The sequence below is a fragment of the Euwallacea fornicatus genome, chromosome 30 (assembly GCF_040115645.1).
Source record: "Euwallacea fornicatus isolate EFF26 chromosome 30, ASM4011564v1, whole genome shotgun sequence".
NCBI lineage: Eukaryota > Metazoa > Arthropoda > Insecta > Coleoptera > Curculionidae > Euwallacea > Euwallacea fornicatus.
Window position 1 is genome coordinate 1,217,274 of NC_089570.1, and position 11,470 is coordinate 1,228,743.

General features: G+C 38.4%; 1 long non-coding RNA gene across 8 annotated transcripts; it reads right to left on the reverse strand.

The window, feature by feature from the left end:
• Nucleotides 1-4,928: 4,928 nt before the first annotated feature.
• On the reverse strand, nucleotides 4,929-11,237 carry LOC136347954 (uncharacterized). Of its 8 annotated transcripts, none has more exons than XR_010733558.1 (4): nucleotides 8,336-11,237; nucleotides 7,886-8,278; nucleotides 5,563-7,819; nucleotides 4,929-5,493 (listed from the first exon to the last, which is right to left on the reverse strand). It is a non-coding gene; the product is annotated as an uncharacterized lncRNA (long non-coding RNA). The 8 variants fall into 8 exon arrangements; XR_010733557.1 differs by having other exon boundaries at nucleotides 4,929-5,329; nucleotides 5,393-7,819; XR_010733554.1 differs by having other exon boundaries at nucleotides 4,929-7,573; nucleotides 7,623-7,819; nucleotides 8,336-11,236.
• Nucleotides 11,238-11,470: the final 233 nt, after the last annotated feature.

The following is an 11,470-nucleotide window of genomic DNA, read 5'->3' on the forward strand; positions in this document are numbered from 1 at the left end:
TAAATTCCGTATATATTCCTATTCCGGAAACCAAATCTCATTTCTGAGCTACATGTGACTGAAACTCAATTTTCGCTCAATTATTGTGTGCTCTTGAAGTTCCCTAATTTCTTACCTGGAGTCGGAAAATTACGTTCAAAATAAATAGAGAAGAGTTTGGTTAGAGCGGCGGCAAAAAACCGGCAGTTCAGCTCAAGTGCAGCAGGAATTGTGATTTTTAGTAGTTTGCGCTCGCCGCGTATACTCAGATTCGCACTCAATGTTCTATCTTGCCTTAGGCGCCACTGCTGCGGAGGCGCTTAAGGGTCAGTGCTAAACACGTGGAAGATCTCCGAGAGAAGTTGTCATTTTGCAGAAAACTCAAAAATACGAAGGTGATGCTCCCACGAGGACCCGACCAACCGTACAGAGCGCCGTCGCAGAATGTGTGGTTGGTGCCGAAGGAGATCCAGCAATGTTGGCAAACGTTGCGCTGGAAAGATCTTAGCAGCTTTGCTTGGTAGTTTTTCGCTTCTTCTTAAAGGAAGAAGTCAAGAGGTGTTAGGTCGGGAGGTTCGGCGGGCCACTTGATCGGGAAAAGTTTCCAACCTTGCGCTAGTGGGGCCCCATATTTTAACGTTAACAGTAGCGTTGGGTCTCGCAGGCCCTGAAATGAAATTAATGGCCATGTGAACTTCCGACTTTTTTTTTATGACTTTAGGCGTTAACTGCAACTTTACTAAGACGCATATAGTTTATAAAAAATATTTTAGTTTAATTATCTTTCATACTTGCAGGTCTACTATGATTTCACCTTATCCGCTGTATTGCATTACAAACAACAATTAAACTCAAAAGTTCGTAGCGGCACACAAACGGAATCAAGCACCAAAGCTAAAAACATGAAGTTAAATAACAAAATATATTATTTAAGTCGCTTCTGGAATGTTTCCAAACAGTTTTGGCAGATAATTTAGGCGTGAGTTGGACACAAGAATTTTGTACTTGTCCTATGATAGTATTTCGTCTTGCTGTCCTTCTGACATTTTCAACATCTTTTTCTGGTCCCAGAAGGAATCTTTTGTTATTTTGTATGAACGGCAGAAGTCCCGGCTGCTTCTTGACGTCTTTCCTGAACTTCGGTCGGAATATTTTTTAGCAAAGATCGACGCTTATTGTGATCATTCGCTAACGATAACGCTAAGCCCCTCGAGAACTTTCGTCTGGGTAGTTTCGAATCTTGATTATTTGCTGTATGTATTACGTGGGCATTAATCCCAGCCACTTTCATCAGTCTGTAAAATATTACCCTGGGCCAACGTCTTGTCTTACGTGCAACATCACAGTTAGATGATAAAAGGTCTACTGCATCAACTCCACCTTTTGTTGAGATATAAAAAGTAACAATTTCCGGCTTATTTTTATCTCCTGAAGTAGAGTTTATGCAGTCGTCGTGATGGGGGCTAGAGGCAAGGAGGACGATTTTGTTTTTATTTTTAGAATATAAGAAACCTGAGTGACCCTTTCTTGATAGCCGAACACGCTAAGGGCGACCGGTCTGTTTTTCCCATTTAAAAGCCCTATCGGAATTTCCCTCTTTTTCTTCCGAATCGCGCCTACGTTCGTTAATTTGCAATTTTGCAATAAAAATTCAATCAAATTGAAACTGGGAAACTAGTCGCGACTCGTTCCTGATATGGGTGCTGCCAATCATCGAACTACACTTGCGGAATCGTTTTTGACACGAAATGGTCCTGCTGGTTGCTGTCCAAGGTATATTTCTAGATGTATGATAATTTTTGCGTCCTCCAAAGCGGACATTTTAAGGCCATGTTTAATTGGTTTGCTAGGCGTACAGGGTGTAACTTAAGCGATGTCACTAATTTTAAGGGGTGATGCCTTGTCATATTTTGTGAAAAGATGTTCCTATAAACATGTGTCGTAACTTGCATCATTTTCGAGATACAGGGTGTCAAAGTTTTATTAAAAAACTCGAGTTTTTATTAATTATTCAAACTTGTCTTCATCTTAAATCTTAAAAATATTAAAAATTAAGCGAGTTACAAATAAAAGGACAAGGAAGTTGCATTTTTAATTGTATAGTCTGATACAAATATTAAATTTAGAAAAAAACGGTGGCGTACAATAGTCACCCCATAAACATCAATCAGGTAACTATTTGCGACGCCACTGGAATTATTATTGAAAATGCAATAACAACAAAAGTAGGCCCGTATCAGTGCTAACGAACGTGCCAAGTTTCATCAAAATCAGCGCAAAGCTTTTCGAATATTTAATAAAAACTCGTTTTTTTTTAAATAAAACTTTGACAGTATCTTGAAAACGATGCAAGTTACGACACATGTTTATAGGAATATCTGTTCATAAAATATGATGAGGGATCACCCCTTAAAATTAATGACATCACGTAAGTTGTACCCTGTATATTGCCTAAATCCACAATTACCTCTAAAACCCAACAGCATCTCATCAATCGTTGTAAACTCACTTAGACTATTAGATTTTTGGCAATTATTCACGAAATTTTCAAAAAGAGGCCTTATCGGAGCTAATTTGTCAGTGGCTTTCCGAAAATCTCCAGATTCAAGATCATAATATCGAATAGATTTCATCAAGAACATGAGCCTTTGTTTTGACATTGTGAGCCAAAATATTTCCACCCTACATCCCTTCCGATCCCATAAGTCTTCCAAACTGGGGCGACTGCTTTTCCAACACCCGGCCATAGGCAAAAGTCCAAGAAGAGCTATAATTTCCGTTTTGTCCGTAGAACACGCTGATTTTTCCGTTGAAAATTTGCCGATATACAGTGGTGGAAAAAAGTATGAAATACTTTTCAAATTGTTATTATACTGGGTGTTTCAGAATAGCATGTCATAAATTTAAGGGGTGATTCTATGAGCGATTTTGAGAAAAAACGTTTATATGAACATAGGTCCGTTTTCGCTTCCTGTCTCAAATACAGGGTGTTAAAATTAGCTATATTTTTTGTTTTTTAATAAGTCCGGACCTGCATTAAACATTTTTAGCAAACTTGGTGGGAGTAAGTTAGGTGGAGAAACATATCTTCTAAGAGAAAAACGAATTTTTTAATGCAAGCAGTGGCGCCCCCGAGGCTATGACCATGATTATTTTTTGTGAGAAATATGTTACGCCGCTGCTTCTTCAAAAAATAAAAATGATTTTCTTAACGGAGGACATTTTCAGCAACTTATTTAATTTTTGTTCGTCTAAACGGTCGTTATAAATTGCTACAAATTAAGTATTTTATAACTAATTTTGTCTTTATTGTAACATGGAACGTTAACTAATTAGTTTACTGTTTGAAAACTTTTGATTTTACGAAAAAAATTTAAGAGACTATTTGTTTAACAGAAACAACAACTAGAATTAAGAAAACGATTTTGATTTTTTGAAAAAGCAGCGGCGTAACATATTTTTCACCAAAAATAATCAGGGTCATGGCCTTGGGGGCGCCACTGCTTGCATTTAAATATTCGTTTCTCTCTTCAAAGGTGTGTATCGACGCCTAACTTACGCCCATCCAGTTTGATAAAAATATTTCCCCGGTCCGGACCTATAAAAAAAAGCCAAAAAAATATAGCAAATTTCAACACCCTGTATTTCAGACAGAAAGCGAAAACGGACCTAAGTTCATTTAAACTTTTCTTTTCAAAATCACCCATAGAATCACCCCTTAAATTTATGACTTACTATTCTAAAACACCCTGTATATCTATATTAATGTTTAATTTTCTTGATATATTGTAGTTTTTTGCTATAATTTAAGTGCATCTAGAATACAATTATGGCTAACCACTTTATTTTTCAATTCACTTTAGAGAAAAGGTTGTTGAGCTTTATCACAGTGGTCGAACTCAATGCGATTTGGTGGAAAATATAAATATTACCAGTAGTGACGTGTCTAAGATTTTAAGTACATTTCGCAGTCACGGTGGCGCTCGAAACTGCAGTAAGTCAGGACGTCCCAGAATAATCGCAATCAAAATAGACAAAGCTATTAGACGAATCTCTCTCAAAGATCCCCGAAAGACATCAAGACAAATCCGAAATGAAATCACCACACAATTTAATTTTGAACTTACTAGTACAAATGTAAGAAATCGTCTAATGGCTGCAGAACTTTACGGTAGAATTGCTGTTAAAAAACCACTGTTCTCGAAGAAAAATGAGATGGTCCGTTTCAAATTTGCAGTCTCACTCGTCATGGAGTACGGCAACGTGGAATAACGTCCTTTGGAGTGACGAAAGCAAGTTTAACTTGCCCGGTTCTGATGGTAGAGTTTACGTGAGACGCCCACTGGGGGAAAAGTTCAATATCAAATACCAAATTCCTACCACGAAACACGATGGCGGAACTATAATGGTCTGGGGATGTTTGTCTCGATGCCAGACCGGACCGTTGGTTCTGGTAGAAGGAAAAATGGATCGTTATCAATACCGGCACACCTTTAAGAATAATACGTTACCATTTGCTGAAGAAGAGACGTTGCTTCGCTGGATCTTTCAACAGCACAAAGACCCGAAGCACACGTTAAAATTGACAAAGGACGGTTTTTTGACAAAAAGTATGACTGTAGTTGAGCGGACCTCCCGCCCGCCCGATTTTAATCCTATTGAGCATTTGTGGGAAGTACTGGGTCGACGAATTGGATTAAAACCAAAACGGGACTTCTTCAAACCATCCAGAAAGAGTGACAGAAAATTCTCGTGGATACTTTACAAACGCTTGTCGGTTCTATGCCGGGGAGATGTCAAGACGTCATAGAGGCCGAAGGCTTTGTCACAAAATATTGAATTTCCGTAAGTATTTAATATTTTTTTATAAATTAAATGAAATAGTATTCCATACTTTTTACCGGGAAAATTCGTTTTTGTCATTGAAAAATTTATAATGGTTATCCATCTAGGAAATAACTTGTTTTTAATTGATTACCTAATCATAAAATAAATATTTTTCATATTTTGTTTAAATTACGCACTCATTTAACATTAATTATTTATAAGAGATATAATATTCCATAATTTTTCCACTACTTTACGTAGATTGAATGAATTTGTTCGTTTTATTCGCAGTAATTTCTGATACGTCGTCAGAAGAAAATAGTTTCCAGCGCTGGATCGGAGTTTTAGCTAACTTGGCTGATTGTTTTACTCCAGGAAGATGAAGAACTTGATTTTCAGATCGGATAGGAACAGTTCTTGCTGGTGTGCATTTCTTCCAGACAGTTGCACCATCTTTGCCGATAAAGGTCGGCTCTCTCCTAGGTCTGGACACAGATCCACCTTTTGCTTCATCTTTTGAATCCTGTTCGGGGTCAGTATTTTCCTCCAATGACATCTTCTTCGTTATCCGATTCACTATTATTACCTTCTCCTTGATCCGTGTTATCTTCGGGATGTCCAATTCCTTCCAGTTCGCACGGAAGTCTCTTCGGCTCCTTTTCCTCGGATCGGTGTGACGTGTTAATGCTGTAATTTCGGAACTAAACACCCGGCAACAAATTGTCCTAATTTTCTCATGAATTTTATTAAAACTACCTTTGAGCCTGTTGAAATAATTACACAAAAATAACTTCTTTGTTTCAAAAAGTCACACAAATGGTGGCGATGGGTCCGTCAGACTTTAATAAGAATTTTTATCATTTTCCGATACGGGCAACGCGTTCAACGCTGTATCATTCGTCGCTATGCGGAAATCGAGGAAGGTACTGATAAACTCGAATTAAATTCTCGAATCGCAAAAAATACACGCAAAAACAGGACTTCTTGGGTCTCGTAGGCCCTGTGGCACTAGTGCAAGGTTCAAACTGCACCCGGCGTGGCTTTGTATACAGGGTGTTCCAAATCATGCTGTCATTGCTATTTCTTAAGCGGCAAGAGTTGCGGGGTCGGTTAAATTAGAAAAAATGTGCCGAATTTCATACTCTTCTAAGAACCGTCGACAATGTTGCCAAATGGTTTTAAGTTTGTGAGTTATTATGAAAAAACGAAAATTCGGTCGAGTTTAATTTTCCAAATAAATCGAAAACTAAAGGTTTTTCATCAAAACGTTTGATACGAGAACCTCATAGTTTCCTTATGTCTCCGAACCGGTGAATTTCAAAATTTTAGATGTCGCCTAGTTTTTGAGATAACGAGAACAACTTGAGTTTTTCAAATGCGGGCCTGTGCATTTTTTGGTCATTTTTAAAAGTCCTTAGTGACCCCCTTAGAATGATGTGTCACAAGATAGAATTTTTTTATGTTTTAGTTAAAAAAAAAATTATTTTTATCTCAGTAAGCTAGACCGGTCCTGGAGTTATAAGTAAAAAATGCAATCGTTATGCCTCAAAAACGTTATGCAGGCAAATAAATTATCAATCGAGCTATGGGTTTATAAATTTCTGAACGGCAACAAAAGTAATAATTCAACTTTTAATTCAAAATGAAACTGAAAATCTCTTAATAAACAAATGGGGAACTAATATGACACAATAAACAGTAATTATCATTATAACTTTTACTAATTACCAGTGTTCAAAGCGACCTCCGTTATTACGAAAACAGAGTCGGGCATTTTTAATAACTTTTTTAAAAAATATTTTCCACATACCAGGGGTTAGTTTTTGACAAGCAGTTTGAATTTTTTGTGTAAGTTCCTCCACATTCCGAGGTGTTGCTTGACGGACTTGATCTTTGATATGGCCCCACATGGAGAAATCCATAGGGGCATTGCGTATTATTTTGACGAACCACCTAACGCCATAGCAACATTAATAACGTTCCGCTGATTGCGAAGCCTACTAAACAAAAATAAAGTTAAATTTTTTTTAATTTAAAACTCCAGGACCGGCCTAGCTTATTGAAATAAAAATACAATTTTTTTTTTTTTAACTAAAAAATCAAAGAGTTCTCTCTTGTGATACGTCGTTGCAACTAAGGATTTTTAAAAAGTGCAGAGGTGAAGAAACTCAAGTCGTTCTAGTTATGTCAAAAACTAAGCAACATCTAAAATTTTGAAATCCACTGGTTTGTAGACACAAGGAAACTGTGAGGTTTCCGTATCAAACGTTTTGATGAAAGACCTTCGGTTCCCGATTTATTAAGAAAATGAAATTTGACCGAATTTCATTTTTTCCACGGTAACTCACAAACTAAAAATCATCAGGCAGCGTCGTCTGCGGTTCTCGGAAGAGTGTGAAATTCGGCAGGTTTTTTCTAATTTAACCGACCCCGCGCCTCTCACCGTTTAAGAAGCAGCGATGACGGCACGTCGCACTTGGAACGCCCTGTATATCCGAGTTAAACGGGACTAACGTCCAAGCGAACTTTTTCGAGTTCGTCCGCTGTCCGAAAGAAGTTAACGTAGAAATGAGAGAGCGATCTCCGCGTGGGTGTGTGCGAGACATTTTCGAAATATCCAAGAGAATTTGCGCGAGTTCGGCCATTCTGGAAATTAAGCGAACGTAAAAATTCCAAAATTCCGAAATTAAATTTTGAAACACGTTGCAATTTCCTTGAATCGGCCAAACTGAACCAATTACTGGATCCTGCGATGCAATCGCCGCACCTAGAAGGGTCGTGTTATATGCAGCAGCCCGTAAATTCATATAGCAGACCTCTTTCCTGTTGAAATTATATTTTCACATCACGGTAACTGGCCATTGAGGAACGCGTGAATTGCCCCACAGAACGTAAATTGGAATTTTCCACTGTGCTGGATTTAATTTAAGTAGTTGGTTTTTATTGCATCGCTGCGATATCAAATTGTGAACTCGTCAGTTTTGCCTGCGCCCTGGAAAATCCGGTTCTATGCCTGTTTTCATGGGTAAAAAACAGCCATACAAGATGTTTCGGAGAGATAAAAAGAAAATGGTCTTACATCAAATTTCAATAAAACTGGCAGTAACCATCAAATCCCCACACACGTCATATTTATGACATTGGAAGACGAAACCTCATCTATATAAATTGCACTGGCGGACGGGAAAAACCGGGCTCTTAGGTTCTCCCTTTTTCCTAAAAAAAAGATGAATGAGTGTCAATGGAAAATTGAATTTCCGCGGTTCATCGCTTCAATCTCGCTTTTCGCAGTCATTTTTTAGAGAAATTTCTCTATAAAAGCTGATGACAGCCGGCTCTGCATACATAACTTCTTATCTTGCTAGTCACCAGACACCTTTTCCCCATGTAAAAGCTAGAAAACTCTTTTTGTATGATCCCTTTCAAGGGAAAAGTGTCACTCTGAAGAAAAGAGCTCGCATTATTCCAGGAGCTAAAATGACTTTTTTTGATTAATAGAAAGTGCAGATCATTGAAGGCGATAAGTTACCTCCCACCGTCTCCGGCAATTGCAAGTTTCCAAATAAAGCCAAAACAATATGCAGTTTACATTCCGCAAGTTCCTCACTTGTGCATATTTGAACTTGTTCGTCGCCTTTGAGAATGTTAAAATGCAAGCTTAGTCTGGCTTTACTACCCCAGCAAGGTCCTCCATGAAATTTTAACGAGTTGGTTTGAATATCAAAGGATTCCTCAGTCAATATGGGTCCTAAGATGTATAAATAATCGATGTCCTTTGTAATACCGTCATTAGAGCAGGACGTCGACGGCATACAAAATCATTTCACTTTTTTGCATTACGTATTCCACGGCATTAAGAGCACGCTCCTGCGACATTATTTATTCCGAAAGGAGCCTTATTTTGAGTTAGTCTTAATGATAAAGTTGCTACGAGACGTAGTTACGTTACATAAGTTTTTAAGCTTCGGTTTTATATAATCTAACTTGGGTCTATAAAATACCAAAGAACTAATGAATACCTAAGGAACTCTGCGGCTTGATAAGCTGGAGGCGCAAAGTCTCCAGTCAGAGATTAATAGAGAGCAAAGCTGGATGCTTAACTTGCAGTTTGCGAGCAGATTTGTTAATTAAAAACATGTCCGGCGGAAGTTGGTGCTGCTCATGTTTCAGTCCATTCGAGACACTTTTGGATACTTGCGAACACGACGAATTTGAAAAATTCGTAACTTGTGCCAGAGACCCATTAGAGCGCTGATTTTTTACTGCTTAATTCCCGTGAATCGCCTCAATAATTTCAGTTTTTTGAACGTGGATTTATAGGTGCTCGAACGAATAGACTTAAACGGGGAAAATTGTGCGCGTCCAGGGCCTGCGAATTTTCAAAAATGCACGTCCTAATAGAGGCGATACTGTAATAAACCTTTTACAGTTTGATGGCTCGAAATCTTCTCTATAAATTTTCCTTTTTTGGGAAGTACTTATGGAGCTGCAAAACAGGCGCGCAGACGGGGAGGCTCGATATTGAGCAAATATGGGCTGAAAGTCCTGGCAAAAACTTGACTCCTTCTAGTAACGAGCCAAAAAACGAATTTTTCACAGAACCTTCCATACAATGTGCCATTTTCCATCGTTAACTTTCATAAAGCAACAAAAACGCACTTAGAGCTGGGAATTCAAAAGTGTAAAAAATATGAATAGAGAGACTGGAAATTAAAAAAATCGAGCTCATTCTAGAGACGAGTTAGAGCGAGGAATTTTTACAGCTGGATAGCTCTGAATCTCATCTATAATGCGTATTTTTTCAACATCAATTTATGTGCAACAAAGAGGTGCTTGCTCGAACAATCTTGGAAGCGTGCAAATAGCTGAAAAAAAAATCTCGTTTTTTCAAACGGCCTAGTGGGAACTCGGACAACGGGGTATTGGTTACGGGTTAAAAGCCCTGCGGGTTCTCTATAATTTGGGAATTTTTAATCACCAATTTAAACAGCAAAACCAAGTCAGAAAACTGAAACAATGCACCGAGCAGCTCACGGCAGAGAAGAGCCAGAGCGATGATTTTCCCGCAACTTAGCAGTTTAGAATTTCCGATATAAGATGCATGTTTCTGCATCAATTAAAGCGGCACGAAAGCACATAGATGAGGGATGCAAAGATGGATCCGAAAATTATTTAATTTCCTTCGATCGTCGGTGAACAAGATTGCTCTCGAACAGTCTAATGTCCATATTCCCAAAATCACCCCAGGTCTGCTCGCATGAATTGACATCAAAAGCATTGGAAAAATTCGGCAAACGGGCAATATCAAGTGCATCTGAATAGGAAAAGTGATCTTTTTTCAAGCGATCGGGAACTGATTTGTTGCAATTTTTGGTTATTTACACATTGCCAGAGCTTTTTCGTGATTCGGTTTACGTTATTTTCAGTATTTCCATAACGGAGCTTGTACATCCGATCAATCCTGCAACCTCGAGCTTTACCCCGATACTTGGAAACGCTGTAAATTTATAACGACGCTGGTCCTTTGACGTTCTGAGTTCGGCTAATCTGATGGGTTCTGGGCTACATCCAGGTGGGCAGCTTCCCCTCCTTCCTGCAGTCTCTGGGACAAACGGGGCTTGACCCCGATAAATAATTGATTAAAGTTGATCAAAAAATGCATCAATCTGTTACACCCTCGCTCAGGAAATCCCGGTCTGCCTCGACAAAATAGTTACATGGTCTGGATACTCGGCCATTTCGGAATTTTACGCTCCTTTTAAATATACCCCAATTGAGGACACCCATTAAGGGATTCACTGGATGCAAATAGGAATTTTTCGATTCACTCTATCGCGAGCACCAGCAACATAGATAAGAGACCTTTTAGATTAGGGGCGCTTGATATACGCAAACCCCAATTTCGAGGTAGATAATGACGCAAAATCGAATTAAATAATTAAGTAAATATGGCAAAATCTATTTACATAGGGAATTAAAACAATTATTTAACGAATCGCTGTCAAAGTACTAAATTACGTTTACCTTTATGGGCATATATTTACATTGCATAAATCTAAAGATTTATGGCGCATTACAGATAATGCGTCTGTGTATATTCATGCAAATTCAGTAAGAGGGGATGTGTTTTAACAGCTTACCAATTTGTACAGGGCTAAAATATGATGGAGGAATTGCGGCTGCCAGGATATCGATTGGCAAATGCAGTTTATCCAGATTTTTCCTGGCTATCTCAAAAAAGTGATATGATCTAGGTGGATAGTTACGCGCACACCTATTTCCAGTAGTACCTCTGCGACAACAAAACTTGGCTTATCGTCTAAAGTAAAGAAAGCTATAAAATTCCTTTTAATAAACACATGTGAGGACTTTCATGAGTTAGCACGTTTGAAATTAAGTGCATGTCCCCATTACTATGTCGATACTAATGAGTCATTGTTATAACATTCGGATGCTTCAATCTACGCATCGGAGCATTATAACATGATATTAAATCGGTGACTATGCGACTTACTTCAGAGTGCTTCCACTCTACACAGGGAGCCAAAAATCGTTTTCTTATCTTTCGGACGGCGTCGAACCGTAAGCTATCTCACCCGGTATATTGTAATATTTTGTCGCAGGTCATGGCTCCTTATTATTCTAAAAATAATAAGCTCTCAGT